The following is a 27,345-nucleotide window of genomic DNA, read 5'->3' as shown; positions in this document are numbered from 1 at the left end:
GGTGGAGCCCCAGGACTGCCCACAGAAGGGCATTATTTGAAACAAAACTGGTATTTCAACTTTGGTATCAGCCCAAGTCCTACACTCTAATAAGATCTGAGAGGAGTGTCTTGATCTTCCAGGAAGTAGAGGAGTATCCTGATATCAGACCCAAGAATGGGCATATCACCTATCCTACAGAGCACACATGGAGTTTGGATCTGGAAATGGACTCCCTTAAAATGATCTGCACATAAGGATTCTTTATAGAGATTTTTCAGCTACCCTTGGGGACATGGTACCTTACAGCCACAGGTGTAGACAAATATTTTACAAGCTATGCTGGGAATGAGGTGGGGAGAGAAATATGGAGGTTGTTATAGGAAGGTAGAAGGTTTAAGGAAGTCTTTGTTTTGGGCTTTTTCCTTTTGTTTTTAAGAAAAAGGTCATTTGTCTTCTGACTGGAAGGATCCATTGGGACAAGAACTTGATATTGACCCTGGGAGTGGAGTCCTGGAGAGGGTTGGAGGGAACAAATCCCAGGCACAAGGAAGAAAAAACCCCAGCTGGGGATGTCTGCTCTTCTCAATAAACCTGCTCTGTCTTCAACTCTTTCTGTGTTTCTTGTACATTTCTCCAATTACCATGTAAATTCCATGATGCCAGGGACTTTTCTGTGTCGTTCGCCACAGATTTACAAACACTCAGGGCAGTGTGTAGCACACAGTAGGTACCGACTAAATATTGTTGAGTAAATGTCTAAAAACAAATTAAAAATGGATACAAATGTAGGTATAGATTTGATTGGGTGGTGGTAAGATAAGAGAATTCCTGCACAAGGGGCTTTTATTTTCTTGAAGTGTGACACTAGTGATGAAGTTTTGGAACACAGGTGAGGTTTGGTGGGGTGAGGTCCAGAGCCGATGACCAAGAAAGGATTCTTGAGACGTCTTAGGTGCAAATGGTGGTTTTATTAAAACACAGGGACAGGACCCAGGGTCAGAAAGAGCTGCTCAGACAGAGGCATGGTTGACTGGGAGCTGAGGAAGGTGAGTACAAAGGGGGTGTCCAGAAGGACTGTCATATGCTAAAGAAGAATTTCAGGATAAGGGAGACCTGGTTATTGTCAAGTCAAGGCTGTTTTTGCCTCTAATGAGGGAAAGCATGAAGACAGCTGGGAGTTTCCTGGAGATATGTTACATTCCTCTTATCACACATCCTTGTCAGTGGGCTTTGGGCTTAGAAGAAATTCAGTTTTATTACACTTCCCTCCCCCTTAGCCTCCCTCAATTTTATGGAGGGGAGGGTGATGTTAGGGCTTCCGGAAACTGAGGTATGGGTGTCTGGATGTCAGGCTATTGATGAGAAAGCTTCTTCCTTCCTTGTAAGTTGCTAGGACATTTGTAGATGGAGGGAAACTCCTGTCCTGCAAGACTGGGATCTCTATCAGTTAAGAATCGTTTTTCCTTTAGGGCAGCCGGGAGTGCATGAGGAATGTTACACATATGGCATGGGGAGAGGGTGTAGGGCGCCAGCTTCTGCTTTGTCCTCAGCTTGCCTTCTGCTCCCTCATCCTTAGGACAGGAGCTAAGGAGCTGGGAGTGAGGTGACATAGTTCAGAAGAGGTAGGGGTAGGGATTGTTGAGGCAAGTCTTGAAGGTGTGAAACGGTCATCCATTAGAGGGAAAGCAAACTCACCAGAGAGACAAGGGAGTTTGAAGCCAGAGTTGAGTATCCACTGGAGAATTGTGGTCAAGTGTTTTAAAGTACAGCAGGTTGGCTCAGCTATATGATTCCTTCCTGGTTTCTGGTACATGCCGCTGGCATTGGTAGAATCATTTCTAAAGAAACAAAACAAAAGAGGATAAGCCGTTCTTTCAGAAATGACGATGAATCAAGTTTTGAACATGCTGGGTTTTGAGGCACAGGTGGGATATCAGTGAAATAGCATGAGTAGGTAGTCAGTTACATGGGCCTGGTGGGTAGGAAAGAAACAGATGGTCATGTATCAGTGGGAGAGATGTTGGCTAGGGAATGGGAGCTGAAACCAAGGGCACAGTTGATATCACTACAAGAGAGGGTAGCTTGGAAGAGAAAGGTTAAATGAACCCCCGGGGAAACCCTGATGGGAAAGTCACATGCATTTCTCAGGCATGCCAATGTTGACACATATTATTGTAACTTCTGGAGGCCAGAAGCCATGGCTTTGAGACTCATTCATTCTCTGCCTCTGGCATAGCATGGGCCACATTAAAGGTAATTCTAAAATTCATTCCGATTTGATTTCATTGCACTTCTCATTTACTAGAATCTTGTCATGGTTTGCTAGTGTATCATTTTCTCGAAAAGATTAAATAAGGACCATTTTACAAATATGAGATGAATGCCTGAAGGGATTTTGTTTAATTCATTCATTAGCTCGGGAACCACTAAGATGTTACCACCATTTCAAGCAAAAATCTCCAGGCAGACACATATACAATCAGTAATACTTAAATGAATTTGCTTTGATAGATGCAAATAGATATGCAAATAGAATGCAAATGGTTGCAAAACTGCCTTCTACCAAAGGAAAAGGGGTCAACTGTACTTCCAGTGGACAAAATTCATTTACATATAGCTAGACAAGATCATCTGCATCCACATCAATTATGTACAATCTATAGAGTTGCAAAATAGCTCAAAGACAAGAAAGGCACAGAATATCCCATAGAATTGGTCATCCCAGAAGGTTACATGAGACAACACGTGTTTTCCCTTGGAAGACACTATAATCTTTTAGGTTCATTTCAATGTCTTTCATGATTTTGCCTATGCTTTAAAAAAAAAAAAAGTTACCCTTATTCTTATTAGTTTGAAAAAAAAAAACTAATAAAATACTAGTCTGTTATAAAATACACATGGAAGGGGCGCCTGGGTGGCTCAGTGGGTTAAGCCGCTGCCTTCGGCTCAGGTCATGATCTCAGGGTCCTGGGATCGAGTCCCGCATCGGGCTCTCTGCTCAGCAGGGAGCCTGCTTCCTCCTCTCTATCTCTGCCTGCCTCTCTGCCTACTTGTAATCTCTCTCTGTCAAATAAATAAATAAATAAATCTTTATAAAAAAAAAATAAAAAAAAAATAAAATAAAATACACATGGAAGAATGTTCTGGCACTATCATACCCAATTTGGGTATGATTAACTGATTAAGAAGATGAGGCAGAATTTGGGAGCCCCTAGAATGAGTCTGTTTCCGGTTGGAATGGGAAATATTTAAGAATCAAATTAAATGATCTCAAATCCACTCTGGAATGAAACAGGTTATAAGGAAAATACAGAAGATGTTGAAATGGACCTGTTTGCTCATTGTGAGCTTTCCTGGTCGAATGGAGACCTCTACCATGATGCTTGTCCTCCATGTCCCACCCGTCCCATACCTGCTATCCTGGCACCAAAGGGCCATCAGACTTTAGGCTCAGTCTGCAGTTCCAAATGGAAACCCTCTGTTCCCACAGTAGTGGACAGGATGACTCTGGTTGCTGGTGGAAGCGTCAGCTGCTTTAGTCCAACAGTTCAAGAGAGGATCAGAAGAGCATAAGGACGATATTGGAAAAAAATGCTCGGATGAATTTCCAGAACACAATATTTCTCTTTGCAATTTTTGAGTGTTCTGTAGCCAACCTGCCAAAAAAATGTGAAAACTATAAATAGAGAGGAGTGGGAAGGAGAAATGAGGACCTGTCACAGTGCCAGCGAAAATAGGGAACTGAGAATCTTCCAGAGATCCAGAGTCAAAGGGGGTTAATATTTACTTAGAAAAGAAGTCGTGGGCACAAGTTCTAGGATGAAATGAAGGCAAGAGAGGGAAGTTAGGGAATTGAGAGAGAGAGAGACTTGAAGATAAAAAAAAGTCAACTTAAAGTCTCATTCCTCATTAAGGAAAGTACGTATCAGAGAAGAGGGGAGAGACTGGGATATAGTTGATCGCCGATTGTGTCTGGCTCTGATTAGAAGCTTTGTATCCACTTTTTAATTTAATCTTCCAGCCTGTTTCCTGGATTCCAGCTTCTATTTCCTATGAAATAGGTACCATCACCAAAGACGAGAGTCAAACATGTAACAGTAGTCAAATCTTTAACAGCGTGGACAACTAACCAACCAAAAGCTGGCCCGGGGACCCCTGCAGAGTCAAGTGTTACACGCCCAGTGCCTGGATCACGAGGCCTTCTTGGGAAGGGTTTAGGGTAGGGAGACACACAGCAGGTTCTGGCCAGAGGCTAGTCACCAAACTTTGTGTGGCTGAAGGGGTGTGTACCAGCTGAATGGCAGCTCCCAGATGAAACTGAGGGAAATGTACTTTGGGAAGGTTTCCGCTGACTCTCTGCCTTTCCTTCATCCTCCCCAGGGTGTTCCATTAGCATTTGGCGTCTGGGGTCTTGCCTGTTGCTCCTGGCTTTGGTGGGCCACGCCACTGCCACAGCCAGGGCTCCAAGTGGCAGTGCACTGTATGGGCTCTTGACTGTTCCCTCCTTACTCTTGGAAGGAGAACAGGCAGCAGGGATTTTCATTCTTTGTTGGCACCTACTCTCTTCAGCAACCCCAAGATCAGTACCCCAGGCTGCACAAGCTCAGGTTCATGTCTTTACCAAAGGCCGGCAATAATTTCAGAAAGGAATGACAATGAAGGTAAAAAACAGTTCAACTACTCGCTCATCTGGACTTCTAGGGCAGGTGGGGTTCCCAGACAACTTTATTCCATCGGTCTGGCACCCTTGCCCCCCGTCTCGGTGCCTTGGTGATGAGTGTGGGTCTTGCTGTTTGCACTGCCTGAATTTGCCCTTGTCGCTTATTAGTACTGTGGCCCTGGGCTAAAAGTCATGCCTCTCAGAGCCAATCAGAATAGCTTATTACACCTATTGATTCTGGCAGAGTGGGCCTGTGCGGAAATCTCTCTTCTTCATCCCTCCTCCTTCTCAGTCTTCCCCTCCTCCACCTCTTCCTCCTCCTTCTTTGATGTGTAAACCAAGGTATTTGGGGAGCAGGGAATGATGTGATGTTTGGGATTTACTTTAAAATATATTCCAGACCTCCCCCCTCCCCAAAAACAAAAATACAGGCACTTCGGGGGCAGTAGAAGGAGGAGGGCCTATGAAACAGTTGGGGAAGCAGAGTGATAAGTACTCGGAAGGGGCGGGATCCTTCTGCTCTACACATTTTGGTGTATGCTTGAGAATTTTCATAATAAGAGTAAACAAACAAAGACCAAATAATGAGGCTTTCATTCCCTATATCCAAATGACCACAACAGGGCATAGAATGCAATTTCATAGTTGTTCCCCTGGCAATTTATTCTGATTCTCCAAATAAGATTCCAGCTCTCATTCTACCTGTCATAGTCTCTGGATATTGACTGGGAACGTTTTCCTCAACAAGGCCTTGCCAGGCCCACTGCTAGGGAATGTATTGTTTCAGATTCTGTACTCAGGTTTTAAAGATTTTTTTTTTATTTATTTATCAGAGGAGGGGGAGAGCGAGCACAGGCAGATAGAATGGCAGGCAGAGGCAGAGGGAGAAGCAGGCTCCCTGCCGAGCAAGGAGCCCTTGTGGGACTCCAACCGAGGACGCTGGGATCATGACCTGAGCCAAAGGCAGCTGCTTAACCAACTGAGCAACCCAGGCGTCCCTGTACTCACGTTTTAAAAAAAGTGACCAGTTTCCCGTTTGGAGTGACTCGAATGCAAGACTCACTGTAAGCCATTGTCTTGCTGTGTCCCATCCCTTTCTAAGGACTGCTTGTGCTATCTCTGGGAGATCACAGCATTGGGAGGGGCAGCCCAGGCCTGGGCTATTACAGCAAAGCTGCAGCCTGAAGGGCACGCATGAGATCTGTGGTTTGAGCTGTCAGAGTCTCACGGAGAAAAAAAAGAGAAATGAATCATCATTTGACCATGACATTCCCACTAAAGGGGAGGACAGTGGGAGAAGAGCAAGGGAAGAGGAAAGAAAAATCTCAAAATAAATGTGGGGTGGACGGCAGGAGGAGGGGGGGCAGGTGTGGCGATTGAACCAACGCTAGCCAAACACACGATTCCGCCCATTCTAGAGCGGACTGGACACAAACATGCTCCCACATCTACTTGTTGGCTGTGTTTTGTTGGCCAGTAGCGAGGTGATTCTTTAAGAGCTCTGAGAACCCAAACTTGTGGCCTCCCAGCAGCTGAGCCGAAGTGGAGCTGGGAGCTGCCCAGACGACCCGAGGCTGCCAGATGACCACCTTCCTCCCTACTGATCACTGGAGCCAAGCTCGGCGGGGGAGAAGCCACGCTCGCGGGTGGGTGCGGGGGCTAAGGGCGGAAGCCGGGTTCCCACAGAGGACTCTGCGCCCAGGCGGCTGCAGCGGCGGCGCAAGGGGACCGGAGGCCTGACACCGGGACGCGCCCCCCACTCTGGACAACCGGCCGCAGAAGTAAAGGGCCAGCATCCCGCCACAGCTATGCTTCCCGCGGGACAATCTCGGGAGAAGGTCCTGGAAGAGGCTCGCAGGCCGATTTTCCGAGGGAAACGGCGAGGTGGGGAGGGAGCGCCCCTGACCCTACCCGCCCTCCCCTCTCCCGCTCACGCCGCATCACCAGCGGAGGGGCTGCTCCGCAGAAACTTACTCGAGGTTGTAGTTCGCCCTCCGCCGCATGGGGGCCGCATCACCTGCTGGCTCGGCGTTAGCGGTCCGCACCCCTCTCTTGGCGGAGGCAGGCGGAGGCGGGCCTGCGGAGTCCTCTTTCATTGGCCGGGGCGCAGACGCTGCCATGTTGGAGGAAGCAGTGCCTTCTGTTCGGTGGAAACGCCGTGGCTTCACCGGTAGCGTCGGTAGGAGCGCAGCCTCCTACCTTTCCTCCTCGCTCGAGTGTCGGTGCTGAGAGGCGGCGGCCGGCGGGATGGAGAGAAGTAGGATGAACCTGCCCAAGGGGCTGGACAGGCTCTGCTTCGACAAGGACGTGTTCATGAAGGTGCGCGCCTGGACTCTGCTCCCCGGAGCTGGGACGTGGGTGGCCTGCCCTCCTTGGCCCTCCGGGGCCTCTCCTCGGGCTTCTCCTGTGGGCTTCCTGGGCCTTCCCCGCCCCGGACGGGTCCTCGGCAGGGACCTCACTGCACTTCGCAGTGAGTCTCTTGGCCTCGGGTGGGCTAGGTGCAACCTGGAGAAAGCACTCCTGTGAAATCGTGCACATTGAATGAAAAGGCCTGAAAGTTCAGGGCAAGTGGTTTTGAGCTAAACATAAAAGCCCCGGACCCGTAGGACCCGCCTCTGGTACCGTGCGGCACAGTCAGACCGCCGCTCCCCCAGCCTGACAGAAGCCTCCCAGTGCCTTGTGCCTAGAAGCTCAGCGTCTGTGCGTTGAACACATCTCTGAACACACGTACTTACCAGGAATCGGGTCAAAAAGGCACTTAAGCTAACGTTTATGCCTGACTTTCGTCTTAAGCTCAGAATGAGAAATCTGAAAGACTGTACTGTCCTTACTGGTTCTGGTCCAGTACTACAAAGCATACCAAGCTCCTTTACTAATGTTTCCCTACTTCTCTTGGTGAAGTCAGCCTGAAGCTGGCAGCAGATAACTGTAGGACATAAACTTACAGAATAGAAATTTAAACTGAAAAGACTTTACTGACAGGAAAGGTTCATCAGACATAGCCTTGAAAATGTCCCAAGGTTTGAATCAGAGCCAGGAGGAGCTTTATCTGTTTTCTGTATCCCTCTGGGTCTGTACTTAAACTATCAAAACGTATATGTTTAATTTCTAAGGATTGGGATTTAGTAGCTGGTTTCAGTGTTAAAAAGTTTTGGCTCTGTAGGTACCTAAAATTCTGAAGAGTTTGAATTTCTTACTTTTTTATGGCTTCAAGTCATAATATGTTTTTTTCTTTTTTGGGTTAACCAGCTAGTTCCTTTTTGATACTTGCATTCAGATCACATCTCCCAAACTCTGGCTTTAAAAGTCCTTATGTCTGGATCCTCTGCGGTGTGGCCATATCATTTTTAATATGTAGGGATGTCTAGACGAAGGTATATTGTACACTTGTTCTTGTATGGTGATGTTAAGCCACTGTAATAAAAGGTGTAAAGTGAATGGAGTGTCTGAAGGAGAGCACAGAGTGAATTCTCTGATCCAGAAACCTTTTGTTAATGAAGGACACGTGATGAGGAGAGAGGTCATTGGAAGAAGAAAAGGCACACACATAGACTTAAAGAATCTCAAAGCACGGAAGTCTCTTTAGCTTGTCTGTCTTTGGACTTCGTCAGGCTTTCTTTGGGCCTAACACTAGCATTTTCTAACACTTCCTAGCCCTGCCATCTTTCTCACTCTGAGCTGACAGAATGCCTTTGGTCAAAGCAGCTTCGGAAAATAGAAATCTCAAAATAGCAGTTCTAAAGTAGAACTTAGAGGTAGGAAGAGAGCAAACTGGGAAAGTGGCTAGAATGCCAGCAATTCCATATTCTTTCAAAGCTCTGAAATTTCTGAATATAATGTACAATTTGTAGTGTTAATGAACATAACCCCTTCATACATAGAAGGAAAATACATGGAACAGCTGTTCTGTGTAAAGTGGTATTGATCTTCTATGTGGGAGCTGGAGATAAAGGTTATTTGCAATTTCTGTTTCCATCAGAGAGATGTTTTGTTAAGTTACAGTTCCGAGGCAGAAATGAGCGGAGAGCTTGCTGTCGGGGTTGTATTTCTACATAGGTGTCTTGTTTGGCACATTTTGGAATGAGACTGGGATGGTAGAAAGGGAGATGGGGTGGGGCTGCGGGTTGCACCTTGGACACTGCATACATTGAGGGGTCCACGTTGATGCAGTCTTCATGGTAGAGCTGCAGTCAGGTTTACAGCAGGAAGTTGCATGGTCATATCTGTTGAGTTCGAGCTGACTGGTGGCAGGAGACTACTTAAAAAGTCATGTTTATGAGATCTAATAAGAAATAGAAGGGGAAAGGTATGCAAAAGAGGTAGGTGATCAAAGTGCAGGAATGGCAGATGGGGAAGGGTCACCTGGGGCAGAGGCACTGGCAACATCATACTTTGTCGGCTTAGAAATCCAAAAATCCTTTGGGTTGACAGCCAACTAATAGATGAGCAGGACATAAGGTATTGGTAGTAGGGGGAGAAAGTGGCATAACAGATAAATTAGACCATTTACATGGGTGTGCTATTGACATCACAAGTAGCCTTCCTCTTTCATCTCCAGTCGTACAGAAAAATTAGCAGCCATCCCACGGGACCTCTTCCATCCTGCTGACCATGATCCCATTCTTGTATTTGTCCCCTTCTCCTCCTCGCCTGGTACGGGGAGGGGCTCTCCTTCCTCCTCGGGTTCAGTCTCCACTCTGGCTCGGAGTCCATGCCCTCCCGCCCTTCCAGGAGCCTGCAAGGATCCTCTCCCCTGCACTCCTTCCCATCACGCGCTCCTGTTTGATCCTCTCCCACTTGACTGCCCCACCTCTAGGTATTGCCCTGTCACTGTCACGCATCACAGCCAGTGCTCAGGGGTTGACTTGACTTTCCCACCTTCCACCCTTCAGGCCCTGTCGTTCCACTAAAGAGTTCTTACCAAAACTGTTTCTAAGTCAGCGCACCTGACCTTTCTCTGTCTCCTTACTCGACATCGCAGTAGACCAAATGCTCTGCATTGCTTTCTGTCTTTCTTCTACCTCTCTGATGTGTCTCCTGTGCAGAGTCATGCTCCTGGTAGCCACTGAATGCTGATTATGGGCTCAGCCCCGTGTTCCTTTCTTTTCCTAGATGACCTTTTGTGCAGCTTCATGACCACCTATCAGCAGGTAAGGCAGATTCCTGTCTCTGGTCCACACGCTTCCTGAGCACCAGTTCTGTGTATCGGACTTGCTGACCTTTCTTCTCGGATGTGTCTGTGGCCCCTCAGACTCATCAGGTTCAAGACGGAATTCATGAGCACCTCCTCCATGGAAAACCACCTTTCTTATTCTATTGCCTCTCTCGGTAAACACTTCATCCGTTTAGCCTGGAGTCGGGAAACCAGAAGTCAACTCCTACTCTGTCACCTTTCCAGAATCTAGTCTGTTACACCAAGTCCTGTGGATTTCGCTTACTAAACCTCTTGAGTCCATATACTTCTTTCCATCTCTTCTCGTACCTTTGCAGTGCGCCCTTGCCATCACACCGTAGAAGCTTCTCACCCAGTCTCCATGTGCCTTCCTTGTCTTTCTGGCCCCTGGTCTACACTGCAGGTGAGCCACTCTTGTCAGAATGCGGATGTGATCTTGTATGTACCAGGTGACTGGTCAGTCCACCAGCTCTTGAAAAACCATTTTCCCATGCACTCGAACGTATTTCAAAGAGAATCAGTCCCCCATGGGGTAGTTTTCCTTGGTAGACAGTTTGTTTCTGCAATGAGCCATCTGCCTCCTTTGAACTTCTCTGTGTCAGTTCCTCTCTGGAACCTGTGGCTTCGTTGGCACCCCGGGTAGGCACATGATGACCTTTTCCATGAGAAGTGAAGGCAGGAGCCCTCTGGACAGTGAATGTATGTACCCTCATGTTCCATAGGTAAAAGAACCATGTGTGGGGGTGGGGGGGTAAGTCCTTGAGTCTCCTCCCTGTTCTAATTGGGTGAACTGGGAATTTTGAGGCAGGAAGCAGGTCCTGTGTGTCCTTGTTTGCAGGGAGCATGCATTCTGATGGGCAAAACGGAAAAGGGGAAGAATGAGCAGCTGCTCAGATCTGTTTGTACTGTGCTGGCTGATTAGCTGTGACCTGCAGATGTGGGTCCCATCCTCGGCTCTGCTCTCTGCCTGCTTATGTCTGACTTGGGGCAAATCACTCACCTCCGGCCTTCTGTTTGCTTGTTAGTATAATGAGGTGGTGCTTATCTATGTGATCTTTGCCGGCTCCTCTGAAAAGACTCTAGTCCATCCTGGCTTGCAGATAAGGAAACTGAGGCCTGAGGTGTGATGACTTCCTTTAAAGCCACACAGCTAGTTGGGGCCAATCACAGGCCAGATCTCCTGACCCCCACGCATCAGTCCTTGGAAATCCTACTGTAATATGTTCCTTTCCAGAGGCCACAGGTGGGAACTGAGGGAAGTGGGACAATCAGAACATTAAGAATAGCGCAGAAGATGGCACAATGTCCGCACCTGCATTTCACCAATAGGGCCACCTCTTACCTTAGAAGAAGTTCCCACAGGGCTGGTGATCTGGATGCCTGGCCTGGAGCTTAGCTATGGTAAATGGGACCAGAGGGAAGTGATGGCTGTTTGAGGTGGACTTTGTTGACAGCAGCTGGAGATAGCAGCTGACAGAGGAGGAAGAGGGAAGAGTGACAGATGGCAGATAGCCGCAGGCCGACAGGTCAGCCACTGTTGCCCAGGGTCGCCCATCCCCAGCAGCCGACTTCATATCACAGGATCTGAGTGCTTACCCTGTGGGTTCTTAGTTCGATGTCACGTCTTGATGACAAGATTCCATTCTCTTCCGCATCAGTGTGAGACAGACATCGTAATGAAATTCTAATTAGCCAAATATGGAATGTAAGCCTGGAACTCATTTTATAGAGAAATTTTCTTATGTGAACTACTTTCCCTGATGATAGAGGAGTTGTGACGATGTAACATCAGATAAAGTTTATCTGATTGGCACTTGTAAGAAGGGTTCCCGGCAAAAAAGAACTGTTTTTTTGTTGTTGTTGTCCTCCCTTTTGATCTTTCCTTTCCATTCCTTTTTTTTTTTTTTTTTTTGTCTTGTGAGCGGTCATCTGATTTATAAAAAGATGCAACAAAAAGTAAAATGGTACAAGATAATCAGTTTCAAAACATAAAAAAGTGAGTGTCTTTAGCCATAGCTCAGAACAGAGGAACTGGGTAAGGAGAATTGCTTGTATGAACTGGCAACAGGAAAAGTTGGTAAAGGAGAGCTGAGGAACTCTATTAAGACATAGGAGTGAGGGGCTCCATCATCATCTGGCATTTGCTCAGTGTCGTCTATATGGTTAGAGATGTCCATGATGGGAACTCCAGCAATCTTCTGGGTCTGGGTCAGCTGATGCCACAGTGTAACACTCTGAAGTACTTCCATACTGAGCAGTCATCTGCATAGTTTGTCTTGTGTGTACGTGGTAATCATTTGAATCTTGGCTCTTTCGCAATCCTTAGAGCCTCTTGATACTTTCACCCCGGTTTCTCAGTTTCAGCCATTACACAGTCAGTTGTACAACTGGTAAACTTGGCACACAGCCCATCCATCATTGACCGGTCAAGTTTGGCTTAAATAGAAAAGTTGATAAAGTCGGTACCAACCAGGATGTGGTAAGTCGGCCCAGCTGTGTGTTTATATTGGAAAAAGCAGGAGGGATGTTGGGGGACTTCTCTTTCCTTGAGTGCATGGGATCCTTCTTTTCTTTCTTTTTAGGTTTTAATCTGTCCTTCTCTCAGAGAAGGATCTCAGAGCTAAGCATTCGCTTCCTGGTCACATAGTTTCTTGCTTTCTCTTGCTTCCCCATGTTCACATCATGCCCATTTCTCCTTGCTTTTGATTTTCTAATTCACTCTTTGTAGTACCATAAAACTTATTTAAATAAAATGTTGGCCTACTAAGTTATTGATTATTAGTAAGTTCTTTGTTCAAAATTTGAGAGCAAGAAGTATTATGTAAATATATCTTTTTGTTATTTAACTAGTCTTACAACATTTAGCATCAAATTTCTTGAAACATTTAAACAAATTAATCACAAACTGGGGCTTGGGCTCTTTCTTTCTTTTTTTTTTTTTAAGTAATCTCTATACCCAACATGGGACTTGAACTCACAACCCTGAGATCAAGACCTGCACGCTCCAGTGACTGAACAAGCCAGGTGCCCTTTGGGCTTTTTGTTTTTAAGTTCCTCAGGTGAGGGGGTGCCTTAGTGGCTCAGAGGTTTAAGCTTCTGCCTTCAGCTCAGGTCATGGTCTCAGGGTCCTGGGGTCGAGCCCTGCATGGGACACTCTGCTCAGCATGGAGCATGATTCCCTCCCTCTCTGCCTACTTGTGATCTCTCTCTCTGTGTCAAATAAATAAATAAAATCTTAAAAAAAAAAAAGTTCCTTAAGTGATTCTAATGTGTGACCAGTGTTGAGAACTCTAGCACTGGATAATTCCTTTAAATAGCTCAAGAAATTAATTTTGAAAAGCGAACTAAAAGCCTACATAGATTATGATTGGTGTTAAATTGAGGGGAAAAAAGAGATAAAGAGAAGAAATCAGCTGGAACAGAGTGTAATTAGGTACTCAAATATTTGTTAGATGGATAAATACATTTACGGAATGTAGGGTTTGTTGTTTTTTTTTTGTCTCTTCATAAATATGTCAAATGGGTATATAAATTCAAGAAAGGAGTTTGATATAAAATTGATTAAAATGTTAGAACAGAAGTTTTTTAGAATTTTAGTGTTACTATTTCATGATGCTTTTAAGATGATCTCTCTGTAGATGGTGGGAAGATCTTGTTAGCATATGTTTTTAATTTCTCAAGCTTGAATAATTTAGTCACCGAACAAAGATTTAGAATGAGTTTTGGGAGACACAAGTCCTAGATTATGTCCCCACCTAGCTGGGTCAGAGATTTGAGAGCAGGGGCTGGAGGGAAGAGCTCCAAGGACATTTTTGTATACATGCTGATACCTTGGGCGGGAACACTCTTCCCACACTTCCGGTGGCTAGCTCTTTTGTGTCATTTGGATCTCAACTCATTGTTCTATATTTCCTGGTTCATCCAAGTTAAAATACATCCCATTTGTCACTCAACCTTTACTGTGTCCTGTTTTCTTTTTAGCTGTGATCACTATTCATTAATCACTATTTGATCACTGTTCATTAATATAATGTTTGTTTACATATTTATTTTCTCATTTCTGCATTAGAATATCTGCTCCTTAAAAGCAGAGACCTTGTCTTTTCTTTTCCTGACTGTGTCCCCAGGTCTTAGAGCAGAGCTGGAGTTGCATGATAAATATTTGAGGAATATTTATGGGATATACAGGGACATTTATTCATCTCTGTTGTCCATTGTTTTCAAGAATGGTTGGAAACACACACATACGTGAGCTCACACAAACTTTCTATGTCTTTCAACCCCTATGTAGTGTGCAGATTAGTGCTTAACTATTTTGGTTTTTTGTCTCGATGAAATGGGACATGTTTCATAAATTTCATATGCCCTCTTAGTACTTCTCATCATTACAGAGTGATGGTTCTGGGGGATTCTGCTTCTCGTGGAGATAGTATATAGTGATTTTATAAGTCCATGTATCTGGGAAGGAGTGTTTTACTTCTTGGCAGCTTAGAGAACTTCAATCTTTCCAAATTCCATGTAATTTTCATAGCATTAAAGCTACTAATTTCAGATTATTGGTAAGTTTTAAATGATTAATTCCCAGGTTACTTTGAATTAGTCTTTGTTTGCCATCCCTGATTGCAGCTAGTTAGTAAAGTAGCTAAACTTTTAAACTCTACTTGGTTTTAATTTTGAGTGATGTCACTGCTTCTCTCATGGTTAATGGTTCTTAATTACCTGCAGCTTGTCTGGTTTGCTCATTTATTTTCCTGTGTTCCAACACCTCTTGTGATCTCCCAACTTCTGGCCTTTTGGGGGATTTGTACTTTAACTGGGTTCAGATAGGAAATGCCCCTGAGTACAAAGAGAAGATATTTTTCTTCTAACTTCACTATCTCCTATTATTAATGTATTACATTGTTGTGGTACATGTGTTACAACTGATGAACCAGCATTAAAATCCATGGTTTACATTAGGGTTCACTCCTCTTTCTATAGTTCTGTGGGTCTTGACAAATGTATAATGTTATTTACCTACTGTTGGTATCTTACAGCCTAGTTTCATTGCCTTGAAAAACCCTGTACCTCATCTATTTGTTTCTTCTCCTCTCTCTGCACCCTCCTTGCTCACCCCTCAACCTGGGATCTTTTTACTGTCTAGAGTTTTACCTTTTTAGAGGCACCTGGCTGGCTTAGTTGCTAGGGCATCTGACTCTTGATCTCAGGGTTGTGAGTTCTAGCCACCACATTGGGTATAGAGATGACCTAAACAATAAATAAAAATAAAAATGTTGGTTAATTTTTACCTTTTCCAGAATGCCATAGAGTTGGAATCATATAGTATTTAGCCTTTGAGACTGGTCCTTCACTTAGAAATATGCATTTAAGGTTCTTCGAAGTCTTGTGGCTTAATAATTCATCTTTTAATTGTCGAATAATCCGTTGTGTGGGTGTGTCACAGTGTACCTGTTCACCTACTGAAGGAGATTGGATTGCTTCCAAGTTTTGGCACTTCAGAGAATAAAGCTGCTGTAAATATCCGTGTGCAGGTTTTTGTGTGGACACTAGTTTTAAGCTCTTTTGGGTAAATACAAAGGAGCACAATTACTGATCTTATAGTGAGAATGTGTTTAGTTCTGTGAGAAACTGCCAAGCTGTCTCACACAGTGCCTCCCATTTTGCATTCTGACCAAACAGTGAATGAGAGTTTGGTTGTCCCACATCCTTGCTAGCATTTGGTATTACTAGTGCTTTGGATTTTTTATATTCTACGTGATATGTAATAGTACCTTGTTTAAATTTGCAATTTCTTAATGACATACAAAGTTGAGCATCTTTTCAGATCCTTTTTTTTTTTCATTTTTAAAGATTCTATTTATTTATTAACAGCACAAGCATACGGAGAGGTAGCAGCAGGCAGCAGGAGAGGGAAAAAAGCAGGCTCCTCGCTGAGCCGGGAGCCCAGTGTGGATTTCAGTCCCAGGACCTGAGCTAAAGGCAGATGCTTAACTGACTGGGGTTCCCAGCCACCGCTCTTTTCACATTTTTAAATTAGGTTTGATTTCTTGTTGCTACTAAGACATCTTTATATTATATTTCTTATTTTAAGTCCTTTACCATGGCTGTGTTTTGCAGATATTTTCTCTACTCTGTGACTGGTCTTTTCATCTCTCTCTCTCTTTTTTTTTAAAGATTTTATTTATTTATTTGTCAGAGAAAGAGCGAGCGAGAGTGAGCACAGGCAGACAGAGTGGAAGGCAGAGTCAGAGGGTGAAGCAGGATCCCTGCGGAGCAAGGATCCCAATGTGGGACTCGATCCCAGGACGCTGGGATCATGACCTGAGCCAAAGGCAGCTGCTTAACCAACTGAGCCACCCAGTTGTCCCGTCTTTTCATTCTCTTAACAGTGTCTTTTACAGAGAAGTTTAATTTTAACAAAGTCCCTCTCATCAATTTTTTTCTTTCGTAGATCATGCTTTTGGTTTTATATCTGAAAAGTCATTGCCAAATCCAAGGATCCCTACATTTTTTCTTATGTCATCTTTAAGAAGTTTTGCATTTTACGTTTAGGTTTTGTGAAAGGTGTGAAAAGTTTGTTTTTATTCTTTTCATTTGTTTGTTTTTTCTTATCAATGTCCCATTGTTCGGTTCCATTTGTTGAAGACTGTCCTTGCCATTGAGTTGCCTTTGCCTGTGTGTGTGGATGTTGTTCTGGGCTCTCCACTCTGTTCCAAGCACCTGTCTCTTTTGCCAGGCACCTTCTGTCTTAATCACTATAGCTTTAATAGTAAGTCTTGAGATTGGGTGGTGGCAATCCTCAATTTCCTTTTTTCCCCGCTATTTAATATTTTGTTGACTACTCTGGGACTCTTGGTTTTCCAGTTTTCCATCCAAATTTTAGAGTCAACATGTTGGTATGCACAGAATAACTTCCTGGCATTTTGATTGGGATTGCATTGAGTCTGTCGATCAGTTTGGGAAGAACTGACCTCTTAACAGTATTGAGTGTTCTTACCCAAGATTGTGGACTTTCTTTCCACTTCACATCTTACCTTGCTTGTTATCTTTCATCAGAATTTTATACTTTTTCTCATATAGATCTTGTGCATATTTTGTTAGATTTGCACCTAAGTATTAATTTTTTTGGTATGCTAATGTAAATGGTCTTGTGTTTTTAACTTCAAATTCCACTTGTACATTGCTGGTATATATGAAAGCAATTGACTTTTTAAATTTTTTAATTAAAATTCAATCTCGTTAACATACAGTGTACTTTTAGTTTCATGGTTAGAATTTCGTGATTCATTGGTTGCATACAACACCCAGAGCTCATCCCAACAAGTGCCCTCCTTAATACCCCTCACGCAGTTACCCCAACTTTTCCCTCTCCAGTAACCCTCAGTTTGTTTCCTGTAGTTAAGTCTCTTGTGATTTGCCTCCCTGTCTGTTTCTATTTTTCCTTCCCTTCTCCTATATTCATCTGTTGTTTCTTAAGTTCCACATGTGACTGAAACTATATGGTATTTGTCTTCCTCTAGTTCCATCCATGTCCTTGCAAATGGCAAGATTTTGTTCTTTTTGATGGCTGAGTAATGTGTGTGTGTGTGTGTGTGTGTGTGTGTGTATACCACATCTTCTTTATCCATTCATCTGTTGATGGACATCTGGGCTCTTTCAATAGTTTGACTATAAACATCTGGGTGCTTTTGCCCCTTCAAATCACTTTGTGTACTTTGGATAAACATCTAATAGGGCAATTGCTAAGTCGTTGGGTTGTTACATTTTTAACTTTTTGAGGAGCCTCCATACTGTTTTCCAGAGTTGCATTCTCACCAACAGTGTAGGAGGATTCCCCTTTCTCCACATCTTCGCCAACATCTGTTGTTTCCTGACTTGTTAATTTTAGCCATTTTGACTGATGTAAGGTGGTGTCTCATTGTGGTTTTGATTTGTATTTCCCTGATGCTGAGTGATGTGGAGCCCTTTTTCATGTGTCTGTTGGCCATTTGGATGTCTTCTTTGGTCTGTTCATGTCTTCTGTCCATTTCTTGACTGGATTTTTTTGTTTTTTGGATGTTGAGTTTGATAAATTCTTTATAAATTTTGAATACTGGCCCTTTGTCTGATACATCATTGGAAAGCAATTGACTTCTGTATTTTAACTGTGTATTGTGCAGACTTGCTATAATCACTTGACTAGTTTCAGGAGGGTGTGGGGTGTGAAGTCTTTGTATTTTCTGTAGACAGTCATGTCATCTGTGAACAAAGTTTTATTCTTTCCCAGGTTGTATACCTTTTGTTTCCTTTTCTTACCTTATTTCATTAGTTTGGCCTTCCAGTATAGTATTGAATAGTAGTAGTAGGAGGGACATCCTTGCCTTGATTCCCTGTCTTCTATTTTCTCAGTATTAATATCATGTTAGCTGTGGATTTTTGGAAACATTCTTTATCAAGTTGAGGAAGTCCTCCTATTCTTAGTTTCATGAGGGTTAATAATGAAGAGGTGTGGATTTTGTTAAATGTTTTTTTTCCTCCCTTCATTGATATGATCATGTGATTTTCTTTCTGTTGATATGATGGATCACATTGATTTTCTAATGTTGAACATTTTCTAATGTTGCATACCTGGAATAAATCCTACATGACCCTGGTGTATAATTTTTTAATATAGTGTTTTCTTTTATTTGCTAATTTTTGTTGAAGATTTTTATGTCTGTGTTCATGAGAGATACTAGTTTATAGTTTCTTTTCTTGTAGTATTGGTTTTGGTGTCAGGGTAATAATGATCTCCTAGAATAATTTAGGAAGTACTCCTTCTAGTTTTACTTTCTGGAAGAGATTTTAGAGAATTGTGTAGTATTCCATAAATGTTTGGTTGAATTTACAGTGATTGGGATTGTTAGCAGTAGCCCTCCCTTCTTTCATCTGATATTAGTAATTTATGTCTTCTACCTTTTTTTCTTTGTTTGACTGGCTAAGGGTCTATCTGTTTTATTGATGTTTTCAAAGAAACAGACTTGGGGTTTATTGATTTAAAAAAAAAATTCCTGGTTTTAATTACATTGATTTCTGCTCTAATTTTTATTTTTTTTCTACTTCCTTTAGGGTTTTTTTTTTAATGATTTTATTCGACACAGAGAGAGTCAGTGAGAGAGGGAATACAGGCAGGAGGAATGGGAGATGGAGAAGCAGCCTCCCTGAGCAGGAAACTCTGATGCAGGGCTCTGTCCCAGGACCCTAGGACCATGTCCTGAGCCAAAGGCAGATGATTAACCAACTGAACCACCCAGGAGCCCCTCCTTACTTTAGATTTGATTTTGTTGTTGTTGCCTAAAATGGAAGCTTAGATTATTGACTTTAATCTTTTTTTTTCTAATATTTGCATTCAGTACTGTATTTTCCCTTTAAGCAGCATTCCACACATTTTGCTACATTGTATTTTGTTGAGACTGGTCTCCTGTCATTTAGAAGTGTGTCATTTAATCTCCATGTATTTTGGACTTCTTCAACTATCTTCTGTTACTGATTTTTAATTCCATTGCGGTCTGAGAACATATTTGGTATAATTTTTATTTTTAAAAATTTGTTGTGTTTTGTGGCCCAGAATTATTCTGTCTTGATGAGTGTTCCATATGAGCTTAAGAAGAATGTGTGTTGCACTATTACTGGGTGAAATAGTCTGTGTACATCTGTTGTACGGTAATTGATGGTGGTGTTAAGTGTGCCATGTCTGGACTGAATGTCCACATCTGTCAAATCCTTGTTGCCCTGCTGCTGGATCGGCCCATTAATGATGAAGAAGTGTTGAAGTCACCAGCTGTGATAATGGAATTGTTTATTTCTCCCTGCAGTTCTGTTAGGTTGTGTCTTACCTGTGTTGATCAGGCACACATACCTTAAGGATAATTGTGTCTTCTTGGTCAGTCGATTTCTTTATCATTATGTAATGCTGCTCTTTATGCCTGATAATTTTCCTTCTCTGAAATCTGCTTTGTCTGAAATTCATGTAGCTACGCCATTGTTCCTGTGATTAGTGTTACTTTGGATTTTTTTTAATGTATCCTAGCATTTAGCTTGTTGATATTTAAGTTGTTTCATTTTTCATCAAAATATAATTCACAAAGCATAATAGTTGCCATTTTAAAGTGTACTCTTCTCTGGTTTTTAGTATATTTACTGTGTATATGGTACATACGTCACTTCTGTCTAATTCCAGAATGCTTCCATCACCCGAAAAATAAACCTCTTACTTCCAATTCTCCCCTCCCCTTATTCCCTGGCAATCATGAATCTACTTTCTGTTTTTATGGATTTGCCTTTTCTGGAACATCTCATATCAGTGGAATTGTATAACACGTGACCTTTTGTGTCTGGCTTCCTTTAACCTGAGAGTAGAATGTTTTCAGACTTCACTCGTGTTGTAGCATGTAACAGTTTATTCCTTTTTATGGTTGTGTAAGAGGCTCTTCCACATTTTATGTATCCATTCATCAGTTGATGGACGTTGGGTATATACTCTTTTGGCTGTTACGAGCAGCGCTGCTGTGCACATTCATGTACAGGTTGTGGCAGGAACATCTGTTGTCAGTTCTGTCGATGTCATACCCCTAGACGTAGAACTGCTGGGTAATTGTACGTGTGTAACTTCTTGAGGAGCTACCGAGCTGTTTGCTGCCTTAGCCACACTGTTTTACATTCTCACCGACAATACAGGAGGGTTCCAGCTTCTCCGCCTTCTTGCCAGCACTTTTATTCTTCTTTTTTTTTCTTTTTCTTTTTCTTATTTTACCATAGTTGTCCTAGTGGGTGTGACGTGGCATCTGCATTTTGATTCGCATTTCCCCAATGACTAAGGATGTCGAACATCCCGACATGTGCTCTTGACCATCTGTGTATAATCTTTGGAGAAATGTCTATTCAAAAGTCTTTGGCTTGTTTTTAAATTAGGTTATTTGTTTTTTTGTTGTTGAGTTCTAAGAGTATATTTGCATATTCTGGTTATTAGATCCTTGTCAGACAAATGATTTGCAGATACTCTCTCCCATTCTGTGGGTTGTCTTTTCACGTTCTCCGTAGTGTCCTTTGACACACGAAAGTTTTTATTTTGATCAAGTTCAGCTTATCTAATATTTCTTATTGCTTTGTGTATCATGTCTAAGAAAGCTTTTCCCGATCCAAAGTCATACAGATTTTCACCTGTTTTCTCTGAGTGTTACAGTTTTGACTCTTACATTTAAATCTTTGATCCATTTTGAGTTATATTTTTGTGTATGTGTGACGTTGCTGTTCCAAGTTCATTCTTTTGCATGTAGATATTCACTTGTCCCAGTAGTAGGCACTCGAAAAGACTGTTCCTCCCCCCCCCATTAAATGGTCTTGGCATCCTTGTGAAAAATCAGTTGACCATAAATGTATGGGTTGTAAATACTTTCTTTTTGAATACTTGGGGAATCTACACTATAAAGTAAAACCATTCCTAAAGTAGTAAAACCATTCTTGGTTAAGTGAAATGGGTCTCTATTATGGCACTGTGAGTTTGGGTTTGCTTTTCACAGCAAACGCTGCCTAACCCAGTATTCACAGATGTTCCGAGTTATTTAGTCATGTGTTATGCAACTTTTGTTTATCTGAGAACAAATGCATAAATGGTAAGTTGAGTACTAATATTACCTAATAGCATTTGTTCACTGAGGCTAAGTTATATGATTTATTTATTTATTTATTTATTTAAGATTTTATTTGAGAGTGAGAGAGTGCAGGAGCAGGAGGAAGGGACAGAGGGAGAAGCAAGCTCCTTGCTCAGCAGAGCGCCTGATGTGGAACTCAAACCCAAGAGACTGGGATCATGACCTGAGCCAAAGGCAGATGCTTAACCACATAGGCACCCCAGTTATACAATTTAGAATGCCATCATGAAGTTCAAGAACTTCAACAATGTGTAACTGAGGCAGGGAAAGTGATCGACCTAAAGGTATACAGTTGATGCGTAGGATGGCCAGGATTATGAACCAAGACCCCCTCCCGTGATGTACTACATAACTATGATGTAAGGTCTGAAATTGTCTCAGGAGAGAAAGGTCCAGGCTAATTTGGTCACCAGTGTAAGGAGCAGGTGGCTTTCTGTAGATGACTGTGAAATTACGGTTTGGTATGAAGTCCTTCTCTCCGACACTAGCAGGGTCAGTCTTTGGTTGATTAACTTAAAAAGTCAGTTTAAACAAGTACTCTTAGGGAATGGTACATACAGTTTTTAGCATTTTATTTGGAAAAAATATATGTACATTTATTCTCCATTGAAACAGTGCCAGGTCTTTTCTCTGGAAACTGGCCTGCAGATTAGATTTCTGAGTTATCACAGCACTTGGGTCGCTCAATAGGTTAGGCATCTACCTTCGGTTCAGGTCATGACCTCGGGGTCCTGGGATGGAGTCCCACATTGGGCCCCCTGTTCAGCAGGGAATCTCCTCCCATTGCCCCTTTCCCTGCTCATACTGTCTGTCTGTGTCTCAAATAAATAAAAAGAATCTTTAAAAAAAGTTTTCTATGTTGTCTTTTTTTGCATTCAGTTTCAGTTTCTTTAACTGAATTGAGTGAGAATCCTGTGGTCACTCCCTCCCTGCCTGGTACTTGGTCATCTCACCCATACCTAACTTAGCAAAAATTTTCTTATTGATTTCTTTGTATCAAATCTTTCCAAAGTAGCTGTGTTAGTTTTCAAAAGAACAGTGATTTTTTTTGCAGTCATATTTTGTTGGTTTACATAGTGTTTAATGAAAAGTAAGTGTAGGTGTCCTTAACTAGTTTGGGAATCATCACATTTGATTCTTTTTTTTTTTTTAAGATTTATTTATTTGACAGAGAGAAATCACAAGTAGACAGGCAGCCAGAGAGAGAGAGAGAGAGGGAAGCAAGCTCCCTGCCGAGCAGAGAGCTCGATGCGGGACCCGATCCCAGGACCCTGAGATCATGACCTGAGCCAAAGGCAGCGGCTTAATCCACTGAGCCACCCAGGCGCCCCATCACATTTGATTCTTGCTGACTAAACAGGTCATGGAGTAGCAGAGTCACAGGGGAATTAGATAGTAATTTATTGCCTCTAAGCATATAAGCCTACCGGGATATCACAGTATTGTAGAGGGGAAACACAGGATAGCTAATCCTGTGAGACCAATACTTGGAAATAGGTTATGAAAGATTTGGAACATCTGTTCAATGGGACACTCAGCATGCACATAAAATATTAATAGAAATGTATGTGTTTTATGTAAAGACATTCAAGTTATATTTTTAGATGGGAAATTTTTTTAATAGAATGGGTTTTTATTTTTTATTTTTTTATTCTTTTTTTAAGATTTTATTTATTTATTTGACAGAGAGAGAGAGAGGTCACAAGGAGGCAGAGAGACAGGCAGAGAGAGGGGGGAAAGTAGGCTCCGGCTGAGCAGAGAGCCTGATGTGAGGCTTGATCTCAGGACCCTGAGATATGACCTGAGCCGAAGGCAGAGGCTTAACCCACTGAGCCACCCAGGTGCCCCTAGATGGGAAATAGTTTAGAAGAGCATGAATATTTGTGTGTGTGTGTGTGTGTACACACATATGTGTGTGTACACACATACATAGATAAGGTCTGGGGTTTCCATTCAAGATGGTGGCATGGGAGGATCTTGATCTCATCTCTTCTATGAAATACACACTGAATCTATAGCTCCATATGGAAAAATTTCCTGTGGAAAAAACCCTACAACTAGCTGAGTGACTCCTACACATTAGGTGAGTAAGGAAAAAAACCTATGTTGAAGTAAGAATCCGTCTTGCCATAAACCCCACCCCTGGTACAGCGACCTGGGATTGGGAGGGTACTCAAAACCCCAGGCTTCTCCCTGAGGAGCAAAGGGTTTGAGCCCCACTTCTGGCACCCCAACTTCCAAGACGTACATCTAAGAGACAAGACCCCAAAACATCCAGCTTTGAAAGCCATCAGAGCTTGCACCCATGAGACCCACAAGGCTATAGCAAACTGAGAAACAGTTCTTAAAGCAGTCCCGCGAGTAGACTGACCCACCCTGGAACTCAGCACAGAAGCAGCAGACTGAAATGGGATTAGATTTCTGTGAAAGAGGCTCATTTGCTTATCTTAAAGCCCTGAGGAGCAGGCATCTAATTTAACGTGGATCTGGGAGCCTAGTAAGGTATTCTCCAAAGATGGAGCTGATGGGTACCATCTTTGCGCTGTCCCTCTACCTCGCTTCTGCTTTCTGGTATCTCCTGGAAAGGAGCTTGAATGCTCGTATGATGCCCCGAGGTTTGCAGTTGCTACCCAGGTATAACTCTAGATCACCTGGCTCAAGCAGCCAGCAAGATTCACACTCACGGTAGTGAGTATCACAGTATTTACAACAACCAAGACTTGGAAATAACTAAAGTGTCCACCAATGGGGTGAATGGATAAAGACAATGTGTGTGTATACGATGGAATATTAACCATAAAAAGAAGGAAGTCTTGCCATTTGCAACAACATGGATGGACCTTGAGGATATTGTGCTGAGTGAAATAAGTCAGACAGAGAAAGAGAAATACTGTATGATCTCCCTCACATGTGGAATCTAAGAAACAAATCAAAATGAAGTCATAGAGAACAGATTGGTGGTTGCCAGAGGCGAGGTTGTGGAGGAAATAGATGAAGGGGTCCAGTGGTATAAACTTCCAGTTAATAAGATAAGCCTTGGGGATGTAATGTACATCATAGTGACTGTAGTAAATAATACTGTGTATTATTGTATATTAATTTTATTATTTTTTATTAGAAATATGTATTATTAGCCCCAGGGTTACAGGTCTGTGAATTGTCAGGCTTACACACTTCCCAGCACTCACCGTAGTACATACCTTCCCCAATGTCCACAACCCCACGACCCTCTCCATACACCCCTCCCTCCAGCAACCCTCAGTTTGTTTTGTGAGATTAAGAGTCTCTTATGGTTTGTCTCCCTCCCAATCCAATATTTTTTTTAAGATTTAATTTATTTATTGGACAGACAGAAATCACAAGTAGGCAGAGAGGCAGGCAGAGAGAGAGGAGGAAGTAGGATCCCCGTTGAGCAGAGAGCCCGATGTGGCCTCGATTCCAGGACCCTGTGATCATGACCTGAGCCGAAGGCAGAGGCTTTAACCCACTGAGCCACCCAGGTGCCCCCCTCCGAATCCAATCTTGTTTCATTTTTCCTTCCCTACCCCCACACCCCCCACTTTGCCTCTCAAATTCCTCATATCAGGGAGATTGTATGATAATTGTCTTTCTCTGATTATTTCACTCAGCATACCTTCTAGTTCCATCCACGTCATTGCACATGGCAAGATTTCATTTCTTTTGATGGCTGCATAGTATAATATATATATATATATATATGTATCTATATATATATATATTTTTTAAGATTTTATTTATTTATTTGACAGAGATCACAAGTAGGAAGAGAGGCAGGCAGAGAGAGAGGAAGAAACAGGCTCCCTGCTGAGGAGAGAACCTGATGTGGGGCTCGATCCAAGGTCCCTGGAATCATGACCTGAGCCGAAGGCAGAGGCCTTAACTCACTGAGCTACCCAGGTGCCGTATATTATTATATATTTAAAGTTGCTAAAGCTTAATAGTTCTTAGCACAAGAAAAAAATGTGTATGTTTGGTGATGGATGTTAACTAGTCTTAGGGTGATCATTTCACAACAGATAAAAATATGGAATTTTTTCCCTGATATGAGGAAGTGGTGATGCAACATGGAGGCTTAAGTGGGTAGGAGAAGAATAAATGAAACAAGATGGGATTGGGAAGGAGACAAACCATAAGTGACTCTTAATCTCACAAAACGAACTGAGGGTTGCTGGGGGGAGGGGGTTTGGGAGAAGAGGGTGGGATTATGGACATTGGGGAGGGTATGTGCTTTGGTGAGTGCTGTGAAGTGTGTAAACCTGGTGATTCACAGACCTGTACCCCTGGGGATAAAAATATATGTTTATAAAAAATAAAAAATTAAAAAAAATGGAATTTTTATGTTGTACGCCTGAAACTAACATGTGTCCATTATATGTCAGTTTCTTTAAAAAGTAATTGATATTTTATTTTTTTAAAAATTATTTATTTATTAGACAGAGATCACAAGTAGGCAGAGAGGCAGGCAGAGAGAGAGACAGGGAAGCAGGCTCCCTGCTGAGCAGAAAGCCCAATGTGGGCTTGAACCCATAACCACTGAACCAGCCAGGCACCCCAAAAGTAATTTATATTTTAAAGAGAAAGACTATGGCACCTGGGTGGCTCAGTCAGTTAAGCGTCTGCCTTCGGTTGAGATCTTGATTTCAGGGTCTTGGAATGAACCCTGGCATCAGGCTCCCAGCTCAGCAGAGAGCTGGCTTCTCCCTCTGCCCCTCCTCCCACTTGTTCTCTCTGTCTCTCTCTCTCAAATAAATAAAATCTAAAAAAAAAAAAAAAGTAAAGAGACCAAAACAAAGTCTGGAAGGATGTGAATCGCTGTGTTAAAATTAAGAAGAAAAAGCTGTTTCTATTTTGAGAAGAGCCTCTTTGAAATGTATAATTAAAAGAAATAAAATGCCTTTAGAGTTAGGCAACAGGAGAGAATGGTCTTGGTGAGGGGCCCCCTTTCCCATAATCTTAGGAAGTGAGCAGACCCCCTGATGTCCTGTGTGTGTTCCCCTGCAGTAATACGGCCTCTTATTCTTTGTCTGATCTTATTTTTCTATGTAAAATGTGGTATCAGTGCAATCATTTTTTCTTTCTGGTTTGATTTTCAGGAAGATTTCAACGTCGGTCACTTTGTGTCTGACTGTAGGAAGCGTGTCCAGCTGGAGGAACTAAGAGGAGATCTGGAACTCTACTATAAACTTCTTAAAATAGCCATGGTCGAGCTCATCAACAAGGATTATGCAGATTTTGTCAACCTTTCCACAAACTTGGTAAACCTGAAATTCACAAGTCCTACACACACACACACACACACACACACACACACACACTTTCTCTCTCCTTCATATTTATTAAAAGGGCAGAGTTTTTAGAAACCTTTCAGTTGATTACCCCACCAACCCCACCAGAAACTTGAAGAAATTACCAATTTCATTAATAAAAGAACTAAACTTTTTGGAATACATTTTTTTGTTTTAGTTTTTATTCATTTAAGGTTGCTCTAGTTTGATTATGTTTCAAATTCATTAGTCAACAGTGAAAAGTAAAGGATAATAATACCCAAGGGGTTGTTTTATTAGTTGCTAAGTGATTACCCTGAAGTCTTCCTTGATTTAGACTAATTTGTAGGAGCAAATGTCCACCACTCTTACAATGTTTAATTTACTCCCAGGTATATCTGTTAGCCAGAGCTAGGTTGAGGGAACATTGGCCAATATTGATATTTAAAAAGTTTGGTTTTATAAAAATATAAGAATGATTTTCAGTGAGCTTATCAATTGTTTGTAAAAGCCGTTTAGAAATGTTGAATTTTGTTCCTTGGCAGAAAAGTCTCCTTGTTGATGCTTCATTTTGTT

General features: G+C 42.5%; 1 long non-coding RNA gene and 1 pseudogene across 2 annotated transcripts; one reads left to right on the top strand and one right to left on the bottom strand.

Annotated features, from left to right (window-relative positions):
• Window positions 1-6,766: 6,766 nt before the first annotated feature.
• Window positions 6,767-26,954, top strand: LOC309857848. Its single transcript, XR_014307937.1, has 2 exons — window positions 6,767-6,961; window positions 26,599-26,954. It is a non-coding gene; the product is annotated as an uncharacterized lncRNA (long non-coding RNA).
• On the bottom strand, window positions 11,391-12,488 carry LOC309857847 (rRNA-processing protein FCF1 homolog pseudogene; annotated as a pseudogene). The gene is made up of 2 exons: window positions 11,865-12,488; window positions 11,391-11,412 (listed from the first exon to the last, which is right to left on the bottom strand). The product of its transcript is annotated as an rRNA-processing protein FCF1 homolog pseudogene (transcript).
• Window positions 26,955-27,345: the final 391 nt, after the last annotated feature.

This window comes from Mustela nivalis (genome assembly GCF_964662115.1).
Source record: "Mustela nivalis genome assembly, contig: HAP1_SCAFFOLD_1433, whole genome shotgun sequence".
In the NCBI taxonomy this organism is placed as follows: Eukaryota; Metazoa; Chordata; class Mammalia; order Carnivora; family Mustelidae; genus Mustela; species Mustela nivalis.
This window is presented reverse-complemented; position numbering and strand designations above follow the sequence as displayed.